At 37.4% G+C, this 21,629-nt stretch overlaps 1 long non-coding RNA gene across 1 annotated transcript; it reads left to right on the top strand.

The window, feature by feature from the left end:
• Positions 1-310: 310 nt before the first annotated feature.
• Positions 311-21,563, top strand: LOC124405465. Its single transcript, XR_006929111.1, has 2 exons — positions 311-540; positions 20,877-21,563. It is a non-coding gene; the product is annotated as an uncharacterized LOC124405465 (long non-coding RNA).
• The last annotated feature ends 66 nt before the right edge of the window (positions 21,564-21,629 follow it).

The raw sequence follows: 21,629 nt of genomic DNA, 5'->3' as shown, positions 1-21,629 counted from the left end.
TTCACTCCATCCAGTTGGCAGGTGAATAAAAAGTTTAAACGATAATAGATGGAAGGAAGATTAACGAGGAAGAGACAGCAAGAAGACAGTTGTTAATAAACTGCAGTGAAAACAACGGACATTTGGAAAAGTGATTATAAGACTGCAGTTGTTGTTGTTTACTACATTCGTACAAATGTTTATTATTAACGTTCGTGAAAGTGTGACACGAGAACACGGTGCTGGGATTTTGGATTCTAAACGATGAGAGCGCAACATTTGATAATCTAAAATACTTAAACTAAAGAAAATAATTTAAATAACAAAAGTAAATAAATTCTATCAATAGGTCAAAAGAAAAAAGCATAAAAATAAACCTCTCCTTCCATTGTGGGACTGAATTGAATACAACGCGCGTTGTTTAAACCAACAACTCTGCACTGCACGACCAAGTTTAATCATTTTTGTGTGGGTCCAAGTATCCGTCGACTCGATAAAAGGGCTAAGTACATACATACAACAGCTCTCGCATCCGTTACCGCAACACACCCCGAGTATCACGTAAATATGACAAACTATTGTTATTATTATCATTATTATTATTGTTATTGTTATCATCATCGCCATCGGCATCGTCATTGCTATACTATACAATTATATATTAGATATTAGTTAGACGTTGTTGTAAAACTTACACAAACTTGGCACGAATACTTGCCTCAAGAGTTTTAGGTTAGAGCTTGTCGTAGGTGCGGAAAGTTGTTCTAAGTATACTTATTGTGGATGTACGTGAGTAACGTGTCCGATAGTGAAATGACACAGGAAACGGTGACTTAAAGAAATACGCTTCGTAACCTCGACAACAATTACCAACTTAATTCGTTGAATCGTCCGCGCGTTTTACCGTATGTCTATATCATGCGGCCAGATGCGCGTATGGAACTCGAGTTATCCCGCGCATTTAATTTAAGTTACGCTACGTTGCGTCGCGTTGCGCTGCGTTATGTTATGTTACGTTACGTTACGTTAAGTGCTCGCAGCGAGCGCCGACGAATCTGCGTAAATATACTGCGAAACGAAACGAAACGAAACTAAACGAAGCGAAAATAAGAAAACCTTGACTCACTCGCATCCGTGAATCATACTTTACGTACGTACTCGTTAATTTTATATCACGTCTGCGTTTTAAGCACGTGTGAAACTTGCGTCTAACGCTAACCGGTTACCGTAACTATAACCTCAAAATCAGCCGCGAATGATACTCATTATTCTGCTGGTACAATTAAGGCCCTTCGTATAACCGTGAGTTCAAAGATTTTTTTGAGAAACACGAAAAGCTTCTTAATTCGAGGCATCGCCAAACTCCGATGCAGTCTTACCGCACCACGCACACTTCTCGTCGTTATTATTTGCTTCCGGGGGGCGCCGAGCGATCGAAGCGACGCCATTATGCGTTTATAGTTGCCTCGTTCAGGTGGTGGAGCCATTTTTTTTTTCTTCCTTTTTTTGTTTTTTTCTGTTTACTTCTCCTGTTTTCCCTCCGAAATTCAGTATCATTTCTCCTATTTATATTTATTTAAGGCTGGATTGCAATTTAGCAAAGTCTTTGGCGGGGGATAATCCGGAAGGGTAGAACCGGATCGTCGGAAGAGAACGTATGTATGAGGAAACAAAAAAAAAATTAGAAAAATAAAAGAAACGGGTTAACAGAAAATCTAGCCGTAAGATAAAAGAAAACGGTACACGCAAATAGACGAAAACGATAAACATAATAGAGATAAAGGCGTGAAGTCGAGAAACGGACGCGAACGAAGTAAGAGAAATACGGAAGGAGAGGTGAGAGGAGAACAAAGTAGATTGAAAAAGTAATCTTACTCGTGAGCTATTTTCGGCCGCACGTATCGGGATTTGTAGAATCCGTTAGTATAGTATTATAGTAGATAAATAGTGAGCGAGTAGTAGAACGCGGCAATAGCTATAGTAACATTGTATTTTGGCGAACTTTTCGCGAACTGTGCATCGCCACGGCGGCGATCATTCGCGTGGAAGATCTGCAGATATGTTCACACACACACACACACAGCAGTGAATTCAAGCGCGTACGTACTTGTATTTATTTATAGACATTTGGCGCGACTTCGCAGCTTCAAGCCGCCTCACGTTTCGCCAGACGACGATGATCTCTCTGCGCAAATATACCTACGTACGTACGTATTCACGTCTCGTTTTCCCACGTGCATACTTGCAAATTTCATTCACCAACAACGCGCGAGATTCGTTATATCTACTCTCGTTCCCGAAAGGGTGGCCAATTATCGTCACGGATGTTGCAACCTGTTCGCGTTATCGCACGTGCGAGTATAATGTGTACAAAAATTGGTCGCTCTGCTGATTGCGATTGCGATTGCGATTCCTTGGTTTCTGAGGCAGTCGGTTTCGCTCCCGTGAACCCCAGAGTCGTTGAAGCGCTGATATGTAAGTCAGGCTGATGAAGTGTTGCTTTGCAGTTCGTTCAAAGACTGAAAAGGTAAAATTTTGATACAGGAATGTTAGGTCGAAATTCGATGCGATCGTCGAATTCTTGAACAAATGGATCGTGCTCACATTCTGCAAGCTCGGCTCTTTTTCATACTCACGATTCTAAGATTCCGAATCGATTAGATTTTCTCTTCGTTTCGCCAATGTTCATGATACTTATTTTATATTTTTAATTGAGGCTTAATTCAGAGACGACTCGATGCATCCGTCTCTTCACGGAACTAATTGCATCGCAAAATACCGACACATGCATCGAGGAACGAAACGCGACTTGCATGCAAATCGGCGGCAACGGGGGGGATAAAAAATGGCGCAAAATTCACTCTGACAAGGCTGCAACGCAATGGAATTTCCCCTCTCTTTTTCTCCTCTCTTTTCCTCTCGGTGTCGACGATCGCGTGACTTTGGACGCACTCAATATTGCGCGTACCTCTTTCTCTCCGCGAAACCAGTAATATTGTAAGCAGGGGTCGGCCACAAAATCAGTCATCGCGTCACTCCTTATTGTAGTAATTTTGTAATCATTGTAATCGCGTTGTTATCATGAAAACCTCTGCAATCTAACAATCATTTTTCATCAATGTAATCATTTACAATCGTATCGTAGCCATCTCCATTACAATAATCATGAAATATTTAAGACTTTGATATTAATCGTAAGAAATTTGAAAATCGCGAGAGTAAGATGCAAAACCAAAATCACTGATGATTACATACGATTGCATATGACTGCCCTTTTTTTTGTAATCACAGTAGTCATGTTATTCTTCTCCAGTCACACATAGTCAAATTTGAATACTCAAAAGAGTGAATCTTTTGTATTCGTAAAAAATTTTATGCAGTCTCTCAAGTCTGCAATCACTGTGTCACTTTTTTCTTAGCGGCCGACCCCTCCCCTCGGCTGGATATGCCGTGTGCTTGACGATGAGGAGGAAAACGACGTGATGTGTGTGATCAATAAATCGGGGTGCAGCGCCGCACACGACTTAGACACGCGCACCTCACCGAGGTGGACCAGGGTGGGGATGTCCGGGGGATGAGGGCTCGACCGGAACGAAACTCGTCGGCTTTTTCGTTTCCGAATTCTGCACTTTCACCTCTGCGGGGTCGTTCCTTACGTTCAGTGCAGACGCGTAGGAGAATTTTCAGGGAAAATTATTGCCAACGTCGACTTATTGTTAGCTGAGAACTTGGAATTTATAACTTACGATTAGCTTGTAGATTATTGTACTTTATATAGATTTTTAGTATAATGTACAAGCTGCTCGACTATTAAGTCTTTCTTTGATTTTCCTCACTTCACCCTTCTACAAATTTCGACTTTTCGCGGTAAAAAATTCCGCAATCAAGTGGACTTCAGCGTCCTTAAAAATTCCTTCCACCCTCCAATATTTATACATTTAGACACTTGCAACCCAATTTAAAGACTCAAGGAATTCCTCGCGGAGTTTCATCAAGTAATATTATACACTTTGTCCTTATCGTCTGTCGTATTACGAGTAAATATACCTCGTGTCTTGGAAGTGAGAAGAAAATGAGCGCGCAATCGAGACTTGTATCCGCATCCGGATCTCGCTCGGTTATTGTTATACTAACACACAGGAAGGAATGGCGCCTGAGCATATGTGTGTGTAATGTAACACGGACGCGTCTCCGTCGAACAGCTTCCCGTTTAGTTCTTTATCTTTCTACAAATTCTCATATTGTACTCGGTGCTTCCTGTTCCGCAAGGACGTTGACGCGAAATACATAATAATAAATATATTATTAAATGAGGCTGAAGTTAGTAACATCAACGTAACCGATACATCAGAAGAAAAAATTATTATTGGGCCAATTTTATAATGGTTTACTAAATTAGCGATTTTATCCAATTTCATTCTCATATAATATTTCTTTAAATCCGTCCTCCAAACGTAACAATCCTGCCACCTTCGCAGCGTAAATATCGGCAAATATGCAAGAAAAAAAAAATAAAAAATTTATCCAATCAGCACGCCGATATAAATCCTTATAATTTTGAAATATACGTGCATCTATGCACTTACTATTCATCTATTTTGTCATGTTCGTTTATTTGATAAATTTTTAAATCTGGTTTGAACGTCTTAACGTGGCGTCTCTACGTGTTAAGCGCTCCGTGTTTGACCTCCTTGTCTACAGGTCTTCAAAGTCTCTTAACGACTAGACAACCGGTGGTTATTTAATCGATACCCGAATTCACTCGCTCATTCGTTGATTATACTTGATACAACTGGGAAATAAACGTGTGTAAGTACCAGGTACACGAGGTGTGTGCCGGATAATATATGTTGGTCGCTTGTTATTCGTACGTAACCAGGGATTCCCAAAAATTACCCAGAGATGCTATTAATTATTATACCTATGCACACGTATTTCGAGATGTTGATGAATTTTTGTACATTTTCATTCTTCTCTTTCATGCCTTTGAGTTTCGATTTGTATATATATATATATCAGTAAACCGGAGTTAACTTGTTCTTTCCTACGAATTTCGATCACGTAAAATTTCATTGACATTTATATTTTTAAGTGTATTTCTTTGTTCTTTTTTATTCAATTATTACGTTTACGTTTACACGGGAGATACGTCATGTCGCATTACGTTTAAAACACGGCAGATCGTTGTCTCTGCGGGAGTAATACGACAGCAGCTGTCGAATTTTCCACTCGAGTATCTCTTTCATCCTTGCGTTATATCACGTATCAAGTACAATATAATAATATTGATATCCGTCGGCAAACTTGCGTTACGTAAAATCGTGGAATTATGATAGATTATACGTAGGTTGGTCATAATATTGAAAACCTTACTCACGTCAGTCGCACTCGACGAAACACTACAACTATGTTTTGTATACAATATATATAAAACACTTTAAAAGGAGAGTCCTAATTCCTAATCACTACGCGATTTTTCTTCAGGGAAAAACTGAAAATGTCACTTTTCTATCATAGAAATAAGAAATGATTTTTTGAGGTAATAAGTTTACTTTTTTTCGTCAAGATGATAAATTTGCTCAATCTAACTTTTTTTACGTAATATTTTTCCTCAATTCGAATTCAATTTTAACCTAATATAGAGTCAGTAAGCCGAACAATTTAGGCTTGAGTAGTTAACTAAAACTGAGAAAATGTCGATGAAAAATAGGTTTTAGGTCCTGAAAAAACTGAAAACTTGATCGATTTTATTTCCCAAAAATTTCTGACCACCCTGTACAAGTCTCCGGAGAGGTGATAATCCTTGTATCTTTGGCCAATATTAATGGTCCGGCATTCGGAGGACATCAACGATTAGTCTCGCGGGACCATCTCTTCTTCGGTTTCTTTTTCTCATTCCTACTAGGATGCAAGTACAACCCCTGTAGCAGCAGCAGGTATACTGCCTCCCTCACACACACAAGCCTGATCGCACAAAACACAATTCTAGCTGTTGCTGTTGCTGCTGCAAATGCACTTTTACGAAGGCGTCGTTTTCGGGATGCACACGAGATGCAGAGGCGACCTTATACCTGGACGCTGGATCCCTTCTTATATACATTATATACGTATACGGTATTGGAAGGAGGAAAGAAAGAAGTGAGGAAGGGGGGGGGGGGGGAGAAGGAGAGAAGGATGGATGGTGGATGGGAAAAAAAATAGTATGGCCAAATGTTTTGTGGGAACCCATGTGAAACGCTTTTTTCCCTGCACTTCTATGAACGTATGTATATACCTATGCACACATACACGTATGCGTGTATGCATCATGTATATATATACATATATATATATATATAATACGCACGCACCTCTTCCCCTCTACGTTTCTGTTGCTGTTGCCGTTGATGTTGAAGCCAGGGTCTGATCCCATGGCGAATCGGTATTTCTGTGTGGCATACACCATACATATAGGTATGTGAATGTATGCCTACGCCTGCCGAGAACTTGGCTGTGTTGTATATACAAATTATCTTATATACATATATTTATGTATTGTACACACAAGCGAGTGCGTATTTCAGATTTATCTTAGGATATATCTAATATCTTTCTTCCTTATACCTGAAGTCTAGCGCGGTCGAAGTAGTTTTAGGTTCTACGCAGCGCTTACTTCCTATGAGTGTGTGTGTATATATATATATATTTACGGGGTTGAAATTTGAAACGTGAAAAAAGAATCTGCGTCCTTAGGTTCGTACCAAAAATACCAAATATCTTTAGTAATTTGGAAACGTGACGGTTACCGACACTCATTTTCTTACGTTTTCAAACGAAGCGTCGTCCATTTTTTACACAGTTTGTAAAATATTTGGAAAAGTATAGAGATTTGAAGTGGATTTGGATAATATTGGATATAAAATTTTCTGCGGCATAAATAAGAATTATACAATTGATAGACGTTATTGAAGGTTGAAGGTTACATTTTTTAAATTGCCTCGTGGATGTGTGAGAGAGAAGAAAACTTCTCAGCAGCATAATCTTCAGATTCGCAGCATTTTCAAATGCTTAAACATTGAAATATCTTATTATAACGTGTGAAAGGTAGAGAATTTTGAACATTATTCTCTCTAAGACCATTCTGTGTAACTACAAACGTATTTTCTTGGGGGATTCAGAATACATGTCATGACTGAGGAAGATAATTTAGAGAAATTAATTAATGGAATTATATTATAGCTACAGAAAAAAACGAATCGAAAATTGTATACATTGTTGTGAATGTTGTGAATATGTATATATATATATATGTAAGGGAAGTGCAATACTATTATTGTTTATAGGGAATTTATTCTGTAACGAAAATAGGCGGAAAATCAAGATATTGCAAAATGCATGTAGGTACCGCCAGTTAAAATAACCAGATAATCCTGACGTTCCGCGAAAACGTGACGGTGCAGCTAAGGATGGCTTTTGGAGAAGGATGCGGATAGAGAGGAAGGGAAGAAAATAACACGGAAAACGAACGAAAAAGAAGAAGTAAAGAGAGCGAGAGAGAGAGAGAGAGAGAGAGAGAGAGAGAGAGAGAGAGCTGTGGAGCGAGAATGTAGAAAAAAGTCATTTTCCCCGGTAAAGTAAAATGGCGCCGGGCAACTGATGTGCAAAAAATGTAAATCCTCCTCCGTCTCCTTCTTGTCCGTTTTCTCCTTCTCCGTTCTCCGGCACCGCGCGTCGACGTGTGACAAATGAACGTGCGGAGAGAAAGCGAGAGGGAGAGAGAGAGGAAGAGAAAAAGAGAGAAAGAGCGAGTGCGAGGGGGATGGATAGGGACGCCGCGTGCTCTCCACACCCCCAAAATATATACAAAATATACGGAGCAAAGAGCCCTGTAGGAACTACGAAACTACCGAAGGCCGACTGCTGGTCACGTACATCTACACGTCACGTATCGCCTCTCTCCTCTCTCCTCTCTCCTCTCTCCTCTCTCCTCGCTCTCTCCCGGGCTTGTGCGCCTGCAACATTTATTCCCTTCTTGCCCGCGCGACGAAGAAGGATAGGGGATGGGATGGGACGGGATAGGATAGGATAGGATAGGACAGGACAGGACAGGATAGGACAAGGGGTCGAAGGCGGGGGTGGTGGTGGTGGTGGTGGGTCGCCGGTTCCGCGCACTCGTTAAGTATCCTTTTGGGCCCGGCCCTTTTGGTGTGTGGGTGCGCATCCGAAGCGAAGAAGCCGGATGCTGAGCGCTCTCATTGTGGCGCAGCGCCTCGCCTAAGGGTTCGCTTTGCCTGCTCTGCCAGCAGCGAGGGACTCTCTCCGACACCTAAGCAGCCCTGAAGGGCGGAGGGACGGGGAAGGTTAGGCTAGGTTAAGAGGGTGAGTGAGCAAAAACCATTTATCTTTCCTGCAAACGCAATATGCCCTCACCGTCACGCTCGAATTCCATCTACGCCAGGCTTCGGCTTCGGCTTCGGCTTCGGCTTCGGCTTCGACCAACTCTCTATACTACACGTTTATACCCTCCGTGTACCTTCGTCTATTCTGCCCTTATGCCGCAGCCCAACCCTCTGCCCTCTACCCTCTACCCTCTACCCGCCTATCTCTAGGTTTTATCTTTCCATCTAGCTGCAGCCTACCTGCCGGATGGTACTTCCTGCTATGTACCTATTCGTATTGTAACTCTAACTAAGTTTATACTTTACGCGACGCAGCTTTATTCTCTGTCGTGTTCATGGCGAAAATAATACGCTCTTGGAATAAGGGATGGAAAGCAGCAAAGTTAAACGTTACGAACGATCGTTGGAATGGAAATTACTGTTTGGAAAAATTTGGGATTGTTTTTTATTGGTGGATTTTTACAAATTTATATATATATATATGCTGTGTTATTACGGTTTACCAAATTTAACAAAGACAATAATATTGTTGCGAAATAACCGGTTTTCTCAAAAACTTATCGCTATGCATGAATTATTTTACGGACTTTAACCTTACCCCAAAATTACTGTTTCATAAATCGATGTAGTTGAAAACTACGAAATAGAAAGAATTCATTACTCGCTTCCAGTTTCTCTTCTTTTTTCTTCTTCTTCTTCTTCTTCTCAGTTTCGGTATTACATTTTTCACCCCATATTTAATGAGCTTGTAATTCTCTAAACTCATTTATTTTTTTGCCAATTTTGTAAAATATTTTATTTGGTTCTGGTACTTGTATGTATACAGATCTATTCAGTTGGGTACCAAGAATTATTACGAAAATATTTAGTAGAGGAAATATTAGAAGCATATCTTTACTACCAAATCGACTGAGAATCAAATTTTTTCAGCGATGGAGAGTCGGCCTAACTGTTTCGTATCATCTGGGGCGAGGCCTTAATTTATCCGTAATGGATATGGCCATAAATTGATCAATCGACGGCCACATGTGATGAATCAATTTGCTCAAAAATGCCACATATAATCCCCAAATTGATAATTGTACAATACATATGCGAACATGTTGTGTGGAAAAAACTTGTTTCGAATATCTGGTCGAATATTATTTATTTTTATTTACTTTATTCTTGCGTTAAAAAATATCAGGCAATAAATCTAGATTGACGAATTATTTCGATCATTTATTATATTCGTACTCTTCGTTGCGGAATTGCAAAAATGCGATTTGAAAAAATCCGAAAAGGCGTTTCTTCAACGGTACAAGAGAAAGCGATGGGGAAAAATAATGTCGACGACATTCAGGGTCTAGTAATTCGATTCTCGATGTTGTTTTTTTCCTTCCCCTTTCCCTTCCGCTTCTCTGAAATCTTTTTTTCCTCGCTTTCACGGTAGGAAATTCTCTCGCAATGTGCCGCAGTGCAGAAAGCATGCAGGACACATACGTGCAGCAGAGGAGGCCGCCCGTCGCGAGTCCTGCACAATTTCTCGATCCGTCTCTGCGGTATGAGGGTTTACAGGGGTTTACATGGGTTTACGGGGGTTGTGCAGTGACGGAGTTTTACGTGTCTTGCAGAAGTCCCACAATCCCGAACCCTCGGTAATACGATACTCATTATATGACCTTTCGTGCGCTGCTGCACATGCTCTCGGCAAATGCGATCCTCCTTGCCTGTTTGGTTTGCCACCGCCGATGGTTTGACGACGGAACGACGCGACGGCAAAGGCGACGACGAGTTTTAGAAGCCGCTCTTGCCTGCTTTGCTTTGCTTTGCTTTGCTTTGCTTTACTGGGCATGTGAGAAAAAGTTTCGACTCTTCTCTTCTCTTAGGGTGGGACGAAATTAAAAAAGAAAGAAAATCATTCCCTTCTCTCTTTCGTTTCTTTTTTTTACCGCTAGAAGAATTAGAAAATTGCACTGAAAAGGCAAAAGAAAACTTCTACGTACCTCACTTGTAATTCCTTGGAAAACTGACGCAGATTAATTTTTATATAGAATTCAGAGCGTATCGGTGAATTTAGACTGTGAAGACTTGGTTTTTTTTATGATTTTTCTTCGTTTTATTTTCACCGAATATATTTTTAAGTATTACTCTCGCTTCACGCACATCGCCTTGAACATTGATGTACGGAATGTACAGATACATCAGATTAAATTTCCTTCACTCATTTTCTAGTTAGGAAAATGTATTTTTAAATAATTTTAACATACAATTAGTTTAGCGATGAATACTTTTCTACACTTGTTTATGAATCAAATTTCTTGTAAATTCTTTTCTTTTCGTCTTATTCATGCCGATTAAAAAATCATTCTCTTCGTTTTCCTAATTGTATATTTATTTACGTGAAATTTGACCAGATCTTAAGATGACATTTTTAAAAGTCGATGTAAATGTCAAATTTCTGCTTCGTTGTAACTTTGTTGGATTTAGAGTATTCTCTCGATATTAAGATCTTACAACTATTATCCGTCTTTGTTGCACATCGATGTTAAGTCAAGTTAATTACGTTCCAATTCACATGAGTTACGTCAAATTATTTGTTTAAAGATATTCTAATCAAACTGCGAAATTAAACTGTTCGACGAAATTCTTGCTTCCGCTAAATGCACTCCAGTTTACTAGTCAAATTACTCTGGTATACCGTCGAAGTAAGAAGCTTATCGATGCGCCTTATTTCAACAACGAGTTCTCGTCACATTTGTATCGCGTATACATACTCCATCATATATGTAATGCATGACATATAAGTCTACATAATGCGTAAAGGGCGACACACGTTAACCGGATGTCGTTACGTCACGCGGGGATGAATCTCGGCACCTGCCTGTCTCTCCTCTTCCGTCCCCATCAACTCTTAGCCGTCTCTCAAACCCGCAGTATGCATATTGTATAACAAACAAATCCTCTCCGGAATTTCAAGTAACCCCTGAACGCATTCATCCTTCAAATAAACCCACTCATCCTTCTCATGTCGTTTATAATTTTCATCGTTTTACCTCTTCAACCATTATACACAAGTTCCGATAACGACTAATTCCGGATTATTTGGTGGCGAAACTTGAAGTATAGAAATCAAACTTTGAAGATATAACAAAGTTTCGAATGGTAGGAAACCCGACGGCTCAAAGTTTCGAAACTTTAAGTTTCGATAGAGGAAAAATTGGGAAAAATAACGTTTAATAAAAGAACCGAAAATCTTCGATTATTCGAAATTTCGTTGTCTAAAGTCCTTAAATTTTCTTATTTTCGCATTTTCGGAACTTTGACTTCTCGGATTTTGTACCATTAGAAATTTTATTTCTTTATTTTAATTTTGCCACTACAAAATCCAGAATTCGGAGCCTTCGAAACTTTTAAAATTCGGTATCTTAACCCCACCCCTTACCAATTAATTACGTGTTACACTAAATTCTGATTTATCGTAATCTTCGACTTAAAAAAAAGTTTGCCAAATTTAGAGACTCAATGCACGGATTGAATTTTATAAGTGGGTGAAATTGCCTGTCCAGTTATTATCCGCCCCTCCATTCACGCTACCTATTGCGAATTTCCCCTTCCATCGGTCAACTGATGAATGGAAAGGAGTTAGTACCTACCTACCTACCTACCTTAGAGGTATCGTATTAATTCGACATCATGCCGAGGTGAGGAGGGAGGAGAGGGAAGGAGGAGGTATCGTGTATTCCGCAGAGTGTTTCTAGCCGCAGAGCGAATTCTCTGGGTGTACATATTTTAATTGAGGCGGGTATATTTCCCACTTATTTCCCCCACTCGTCGATCCATGACACACGATATCCTACACGTTGCACATCGCCATTCCGCGTCTATAAGCATTAAGAGAAGAAAGAGGCCACACCTCAAAATTCATCACATTCCTAACTTTACTATATCTATGCACATTCTACATACCTATATACATACGCATCTATCTTACGTACAGCTAGACAATAAAATCCGAACGAAACTCTTCCCACAAGTTTATATCTGCGAGTGTTGGACAGATGCATTAAATCCGTGCATTTTCTCCCACTTTAACGGCTCCTTAATTCTTTGAATTTCCAAAACTGGAGATTTTTTGTTTCTGTCGTTTATCAGGTACGACAAATACCTAATTTATATACTTTAATAATCGTTGGTATATACATTCGTATATTTGAATATTTTATTTCTATTACCGACTGTAGTTAAATTGCAATAAATTAACAGAATTATATTTTATTTTTATCTTAATTCGATATCGGACACAACAATCGAAAGTTGAAAAATTTTTTTTACGGAAGTAGGTACATCACAACGAGACGGCGTAAAACAAAGGAAATTTTGAAACGAAGAAAATTATACAATATAATAATGATGTATGTTGGAAATTTTTTCGTGTCACCAAACGTGGGTATTTCCAATCGATTAGAGCGACGGTATTTCACCTACATAATGTACATTTTACAGTCGTCGTCTTCGTATGCAGAAGCGATAACTGATTATTATATGAAATTTTACATCCCGTAGAAGCTTCGCCTCTAAGTTGCTCGTTGTTATTTCTTAAAATATTTTTTATATCTTTTATTACTCCGTCATGAGACATTCCTTAAAGGTGTACGTCGTCGTTAATCTTATTGTCTGCAGCCTTCGCAGTATCTCTATCTCTTCACCCCTCTGGATCCTGCAGCCTATTGGCAAATTGGCAAATTTCCGAATATCCCTCTCATTCTCATCAGTGTTTAAAAAAAAAAATCTCAACTTTTGAGTCTTTCCATTCTATATTATACTATTTTATCTCGAATCTTATTATTTTAAATACCAAAGTACGATACGTATGTGTCTTAAATTTATACGAAATGTATATAATACGAACGATCTATATTAATTATAACAAGATGCTGCCTCCGGGTTTTACCGTGGAGGGGCAAAAACGTGACTGGCGGTCTTAAATTTTTTCGCGACGAATGTTATTTATAGAAATCTATTCACAAACGTATGTCATTCATACATACCTACAATATTATTCGTCAGTATAATACATACATATATACACGATGTACTCGAATATACGCTTCGCCAACGTACGACTGACGACGAGTGTATACCTATATGTAGGTACGTATATACACACATACACATACTTGTATATATATATTTATATATATATATATATATATATACATATGTATATACGTTTGTACCTCAACGTTTGATAAATATTAAATGCGATTCTACGGTATAAGTATGTACGTATATCTTTATATATCGTGTGCGGCATGCGTAATGCTTCACAATGTTTCGATTACAGGCGAATAATCGATGATACTTTGATCGTCACGATGATATGCGTACACGTTTGTGACAGCAAATACACGTCGTATTGTGTGTATGGTACGTGTAATAAAAGCAAACCGTAAGATAATACTATATATAGATTATTCAAATCGGGATAATCGTCCGCGAGCTTGACAACGATCGGCTTTTTTGACGAGGCGACGTCAGGCGAGCGTATATTAGGTATTCGATTCGGAATGGATTTTATAAGATTTGAAAATTTTCGAAAAAAGACAGTGTCGGGGGAGGAATTTAATTGGAAAATAAAAATTGTTTGTTTTTTTTACCTTGTTTTCTTTTTTAAACGGAAAGAGATGTGTATATATATATATATATATATATATATATATATATATATATATACATATATACGGAGACTTGCGTGTTTTGCATAAATTAATTTAAACATTTTTTTTTTTCGACACGTGTTTAGACACCTGCGCTCTGCTTGTCACGTTGGTATTTTTCAGATAAAAATCACACGTCCGTTTTACAGGTTCATATACGTATAATATACGTAACATGCACACGACGATTATCTCATCAACTCGTTGTCTCGCGTTATTTCGATCTGTAATTCGTATCTTTGAATTGACGTAAGTAATTGGACTTGAAGTAAGTTGAACGTCGAGAAAAATTTCATTCGTTACATAGTTGCGTGTACAGAAAAATTACAGTGAAATTAGTATCGTTATTTATAACAAAGTTTTGATATTGTTGATGATACGATAAAAGTCGGTTAAAAATATAATTATTTAATACTATTACAATGTGTTAAGTGATAAATTTTCCGTTGTAATTGCAACGTTAAATCTGTTTGTTTAGTTTACCGTGCTAAGCGGATGACGAAAATACGTTGGAATTCTATTCGTATCGTAGATTAAATTAGCCTCAATTTTTCTTGTATTCTGGCAATTTATATACATGTATTCGATCGATCGAGCGTAAGATTTCTCTATTATTGTGTGTCGATCTTTTTTCTTATTCATTTCTTCTATTTTTCGTTGAATCCAAGATTATCGCAATACTACGCGAAAAACTTTATAGTGAATATCACGTGATACGCGATTCAAGACGGTTTATTCTTGATTCTCCTTTCCGAACAATCTTGTCATTCTTATTTTGGGCGTTCTTGATTTTTGATTTTTTCTTCTTCTTCTTCTCTCGTTTTGTTTCTCTTTTTAAAACAGTTCCAGCCAAGACCCATGTATTCAAATATCTCTCTACTGTGTATCACTTTTGAAGAATCTGGATACACATTGCGTGTATGAATACGAGACGGCGTCCCTCCTCTCACTCCTTACTTTTTCTTCTTCTTCTTCTTCTTCATCTTCTTCTTTGTCTCGATGCTCCAACAGGATCACTCTTACCTGCATATATATACCGTCTAGAGTTTCACACCGGCACTTATCCCCACTATACATACATACATATATATATATATAAAACCGTGCATGATATACATTGTATAAGTATATATATATATATTTACCCTTCTATGGTCCTCTGAAATTGATAAGCCGTCAGTATTCACCCCGCGAGCAAACGCTAATCGGAATAGTAAAAATATAAGAAAAAAAAAACAAAAAAATTAAAATTAAAAAAATGAAGAAAAAAAAAATTGTACATAAAAACGCGGGAAGACCGAGAGAGGAGGAACCAAGCTGACGAGAAAAAAAAATGTATATAACTTCTGATGTAGCAGCAACGACGGGGCAGCACTTATATAGCAGCTTTTAAAGCTTTTGTCAGTAGGCTGCCTTGTTCCCTTTTTCCTGTTCCTTTTCCCTTTCCCTTCCATCCACCCCCTCCACCCCCTCCACCCCCGCACCAAACTCAACCCGTTTCTACGCCGACGCGTCGTATATAATATGCTCCACAGCTCGTATATAATAATGTAAAAGCCACGGTGAATTTCCTTATCGAAATCCATCTTTCTTACGTGACTCTTATCTGCTCTGACCCGCAAACAATGTCCGTTATCGTCGCCCGCTCACTGCTCTCAAACCTCACAACAATTCTCTTATACATTCATACAACCTGGTGTAACAGATAGTAGAAAAATTTTAGCGTCTGCACGCTCGCGTTTGTTGCTCACTGATTCTTCTTCTTTTAGTTTATTTTCACCTCTTCATACTTGTGACTTCGTATACTTTTTCGTATTATTTTTTTTTTTTTTTTATATATATTTTCTTTTTCCTTCTTTTATATATATGTATAGAACGCATCAAACGAATTTGTTTATTGGCCCGTTTATGTTAAATTTTTCTTCTTCCTTCTTCATCTTCTAGTTTCTTTCTTTTCTACAATACTCAGGTTTATTTTGGCAAATTAGTACTTTAAACTGGATTGAAAAACCGTGGATTTGTCGATAAAAATTATACCGACTATAACAATATTATATATACATGCTTACTTGCGGTTAATCACGACGTGATGGTCTCTTTGCTTTTTTTTTTTTTTTTTTTGTATAATTTCTTCGCCCCACGTCTTATTCGTGTTTCTTTTGCTTTTATACTTTTTTTCTCTTCCTTCTACTTTGTTTAAGTTTATTTAATAGTCGCCCATTTAGAATCATTTATCGTTATAATCATTAAATAATTACACCTATCCGTTTTACAGGATTGAGTATAAGTAGCGACGAATTGCGACACAGCGTCGCTTCTATGGCGGCGTCTATGGCTCTATGTATGTATTATTTCTATACGTGCAGCGTAATATTCGAGGCGACATTTCTCCTCTGTCTATACGTACACGATATACACGTACGTGTATAAATTTACACGGTAGATAAATAGGCACGATTTTAAGCGAGTATATAATCGTGCGGTCATCACAAATGTCCTGACATTAATATTTCCCTTCAACACTTCTCGTCTTCACGGCTCCGCTTCTGTATGTATATTACACGTATACATGTATACGTGATAAATGAGTGAAAGAAATGATGAAAAAAGGAACGAATGAAAAAGGAAAGCGAAACACGCGCGCGAGCAGCAGAAGTAGAAGAAGAAGAAGAAGAAGAAGAAACGAGTAAAGTAGAAAAGTAGATAATTTTAATCACTAGCGAGTATTATAAACCATGTCTAATTGATATTGATTGGTTTGATAACTGAATATTAATTTATTAAACGCGCTTCAGGTACGAAAAATGATTAAACTTTCTTTGACTCACATGTACGCTTTGCTGTTATATGCTAAAGAGTTCAACTATCGATGATTAGAAATTAATCATCGAAAATTATTCATTCATTTTTTTCCTCTTCACTTTTTTCAATCATCGTGTATCTATCGTAAAGTTTATTTGCTGTAAATATATTAATACACGTGACCAATTAGTCTTATATATTTGAAATTTACTTTATATACAGAAACATATATAAATATATACATATATATATATTTCGACTATGTGACGATTACGTTATTCGATGTATATAGTTAGGGGAAATTTAATGGGTCAGAATACGTATGTACCTTTGAGTTGGATAGCCATATCATGGGCGTAAATATTATATATATGTATATACACACACACAGCTTCCCACACGAGATTATAAATGCTCCATGTTTCTCATACAGCGTAAAGTTGATGTATACAAATACAACGCGAGATGTGGTGTTAGAATTTATTTATGCTAATGGCTGAGATCAATTAACCGCCATATTTAATTTATGCTTGAAATTTGAAAACCTTGGTAATTTCACAACCGTCTTTGCTGCATGCACAATGTAGATACATATTATTATATGTATATTATATACACATAATATATCTGTACGTGCATTGCAGTGTGTGTTTAATATGACAATCATATGCAAATATCTAAATAACTTATAACTCGGAAGGATATATATATATATATATATATATATATTTAAACACTTCGTTGTGTCTGTGTTTGGTTTTTTTTCCCCCCTTCTAAAAGTGGTTCGAATGCAATTTATGCTCTCACAGGCACCCACACACATCCATTGTATATAGATTAGGGTAGTCTTTTGGTCTTTAAAAGGGTTGTTTTTGAATTTTTATGCTCCCAGAGGCTTAAACGCTTTTAAATAAAAAGAAAAAAAACAAAACAATTCCCTGAAAATTTTAGCTCTCTACATCAATTCTAAGATAGGCCGCTTTGTGATCGAAGTATTTTATGAAAATAGTGTGTGAAAAATTTTTTTGCTCTTTGAAATTTTACAAGTCAATTTTTTAATTGAAAAAGTTTTTCCACAAGTTGCTTCAATGCATACGTATGTACACATACGAATGTACAATATTGCATATAAAACATGTAGAAGAATTGTACATGTATAGTATGCGTATATTATTTATGTTTGTTTGAAAAATTTGTAAAAGTCTTTTCGAATTAACCGTACAGAATTTCACCGCTACAAGTATATAAATTTGTTTCTGGACGGAGAAAGATTTGAAAAGATGAAGAAGAATAAGAGGAAGAAGAAGTAGAAGAGAAAAAAAAGTCATTAAGAAGACATCGAGGGAAGAAGTAAAACAGAATGGTGAAAAATAAAAAAAATAAGAGTGGAAGAGCTCAGTCACACACTGCACGTCGGCTTATTAGGCAACGCTTAAGTACACGCATGTAGGTTTATGTATATATATATATATATATATATATATATATATATACACAGACGAGCATAAGCGCGTGCACATATAATAAGCGTCAAGGCACAACGCGAAGCGAGGCAACGATTTTTCTGACGAAAGATCGTCGACACGTTTACAAGACACGATCTTAGACTCTATACCTAATATAACTGATCGTTATTATACACACTTATTGCCGCTTTGTGATGGGGATGAAGTACAGTGTACACGTGAGCATTATTACTCGCCTATTCGATGTTATATAGCCGCACGTTATACCGATCGATGCATCATACCGATCGTGATAACCAACCAACCAACCAACCAGACATTTATTATACTTTCATCCTTAAATATAATTATGACGAATAATGCGGAGGAAGAAAAAGATATTTGAGAAAGTAACAAAGAAATAAAATAATAATAAAAAAAAAAAAAAAAAAAAAAAAAAATGAAATGAAATATAGCCTCGCGTACAAAAATGCATGTAACAACGACTCTGCGTACTCCATTTTCTTTCCGCAGCTCTCGAATTCATTTTATTATCTACCTACGTAGGTACGACTTGAGTGGTATAATAATATCAGTACTAGCCGGCTATCCTATCTCGGACGCGTAATTATATTCAGATTATAATGTCACTTAATTACCGCTTACTACGCGTATCCTGTTTCCATGCTTAAAAAGCCGTCTAATTCTCATGTATTATGTATACAGTTGTCTGCATACCTACAGTGTTTGCGCGCATGTGACACTAATTTTTCCACGTTACACGCTGTATGATATTTTATATATATATATATATATATATATATATATATATATATATATATATATATATATATGGCATTTCTTTTTTTTTTTGTTACACTGTCTTACGATATCCATTCTTATTTTACAAAAATTTTTTCTATACAGAAAAAATGATGCCGAAAGATGATTGCGCGGAAAAATTAAACTTAGTGTTATCGAACTTCGTTCCTGGGATAGAAATGACGAATACTACCGTAGCGATTTATTTTCTCTTTTTTTTCTACTCGTCCCAAAAATGGCGGATGATTTTTTCTTATTACTGACCCGCTTAGCTTATTCATTCATCGATTCTCTCGTTCATTCATGCGCCACATGCGCCAACAGATATACCGTGTGTATGATTGCTTGGATATAATCATCGCGGTTCTGAGTGACTGATGGACGTGGATCACGTAATAAATATATACAGAACGTAAAAAAGAAAATTAATACCAACGATTGAAAAATCGTAATTATTCACGAAATATTATGCAACGGAAAAAAAATCAGAATGTATTCCGGTCTTACAAATGACTGTTACTGATTTGGAATTTTTTGATTTTTTATCATCAAATTTTTTTTTTTTTTTTTTTCTTGTTCGACTGCTAGTGTCGAATGACCGCCGATTTTCGAAATCCTTTCCCGCGTAAATTTCTCTGATATTTATTACCATTTTCGAAAATACTTGATTGAAAAATTTCCGAATTTTTCCCACCCCGTTTCAGGATCTCGGAGTGCGGTTTGTCGTCAGTTGTAAAATTTTATATCTGTAAAACAGACGTGCACCTACATCTGGAGTTCATCGTACATGGGTTGGCTTATATTTTTTTTTATTGCTTTTTACGACTTTGTCGAATTCCTCATTCTCGTATGCATATAAGACCTATTTATTAATAATGATAATTGTATAGCAATGACGATAGTATAACAATGATGATAATTGCACCGTAATAACAATGGTTTACGCAACATTTAACAATGGCGAAAATGTCTGTATGTATATATTACTTATACTAAAAGAACGACGCTATAAAATTACACGATTAAAAAAAGAAAAGCTTGTATAAACGAAACAGAATAAATATCGTCAACAGTAAAACAATAACTTAATTGTTGTACAATCAGCGATCTTACATCATTCTTGTGTTACTTGTTAAAGTGTACGTCGTAGATTATAGTGGTGATGAACGTTTTTCAGGTAACCTCAAAAAAGACTTCGTCGTTGATTCTCTCACTAATTCGGTTTTCATTATCGTATGTAATGTCGTGTAATACAAATAAAAAAGAAATATCTCGGGTAAAAAATTTAAAGATACGTGATACAACAAATGTAAATGTATAATTTTTCACCGTACGAGATTCGGAGAGACTGCAGAGAGAGGGAGAGAGAGAGAGAGAGAGAGAGAGTTAAAACACAAAGATAAATAAAAAAAAAAAAAAAAAAAAAAAAAACAGCTATACATATTATGAGTAATTGGTTATTGTTAGACTAAGGCATGCAGACGATCGATTAATTATATTGTCTTCTTTGTGACTTACGTGGATTGTTATTAAGGAGGTTGAGGGGTGGGGATGGGGGTGGGGGTGGGGACCCCTCGGGCACCCCGGATGCATGCCGCCCTTCACAGGGTTTATAATACTACCTAATCAGGAAGAGGTTAAACGACTGTTCGTCACGAAGCAGAGGTTATAGATGACGAGATGGTCGGAAGGGAGGGTGCAGCAGTTGACGTAACACAATGATAATTCGTCTTTTTTGTTTCATGTTACAGAACGACTGAGGGCGGGGAGAAAGAGAGAAGGAGAAGGAGAAGGAGTAGGAGAAGGAGACGAGGAGAAAGATCGAGTAGAGAGGGAACGAGAGAAATCACAGAGGAAAACTAAGACTGGGTGAGAGCGAAGAGTCAAAGTGCGAGGCGAACGTGGAAACTGTTATGAGAAGAGGAAATTTTTTAAAATAACAAAAGGAAGAGGTGAAGAAAAGAGAGAGAAAAAAAAACAGTAAGGCAAAAGTTAATTCAACGAGTAGAAGAAAGACGAGAGAGAGAGAGAGAGAGAGAGAGAGAGAGAAAATACGGACGGTAGAAACGATCGAACGAAATAGGGAGGAAAAGATAAAGGTAAAAGAAAACGCGAAGAAGAAGACGAAGACATGAGAAGAAAAGAACCAAGTTGAAATCACTCCGAGAGGTAGTAGCCGAGTCCGGGGGATTTGGGAGCGTGCGAGACGAAAGAAAGATAGAAGAGGGACGAAGAGGAGAGAATAACGCCGGGCGAACGAATCAAGAATAAAGCTTCGAGATTTTTATTTTTATTTCCCAAAATTAGAATCCCTTAACCCTTAATCCAGCCACAACCTAAATCACTCGTTCACTCGTTCTGTAATCCGATTATTGACCGTGGAAATTCGATATCAACGCAAAGACCGTCTTTATTACAAGTTTCGAGGTGTGGAAGAAGAAGAAGAAGAAGAAGAGAAAGGAGAAGAAGAAAACAGGTGCACACCGTTTTCCGAAACGCATTGC

Source organism: Diprion similis, chromosome 4 (genome assembly GCF_021155765.1).
Source record: "Diprion similis isolate iyDipSimi1 chromosome 4, iyDipSimi1.1, whole genome shotgun sequence".
Taxonomy (NCBI): Eukaryota; Metazoa; Arthropoda; class Insecta; order Hymenoptera; family Diprionidae; genus Diprion; species Diprion similis.
Note: the sequence above shows the minus strand (reverse complement) of the source record. Positions and strands in the feature narration are given on the sequence as shown.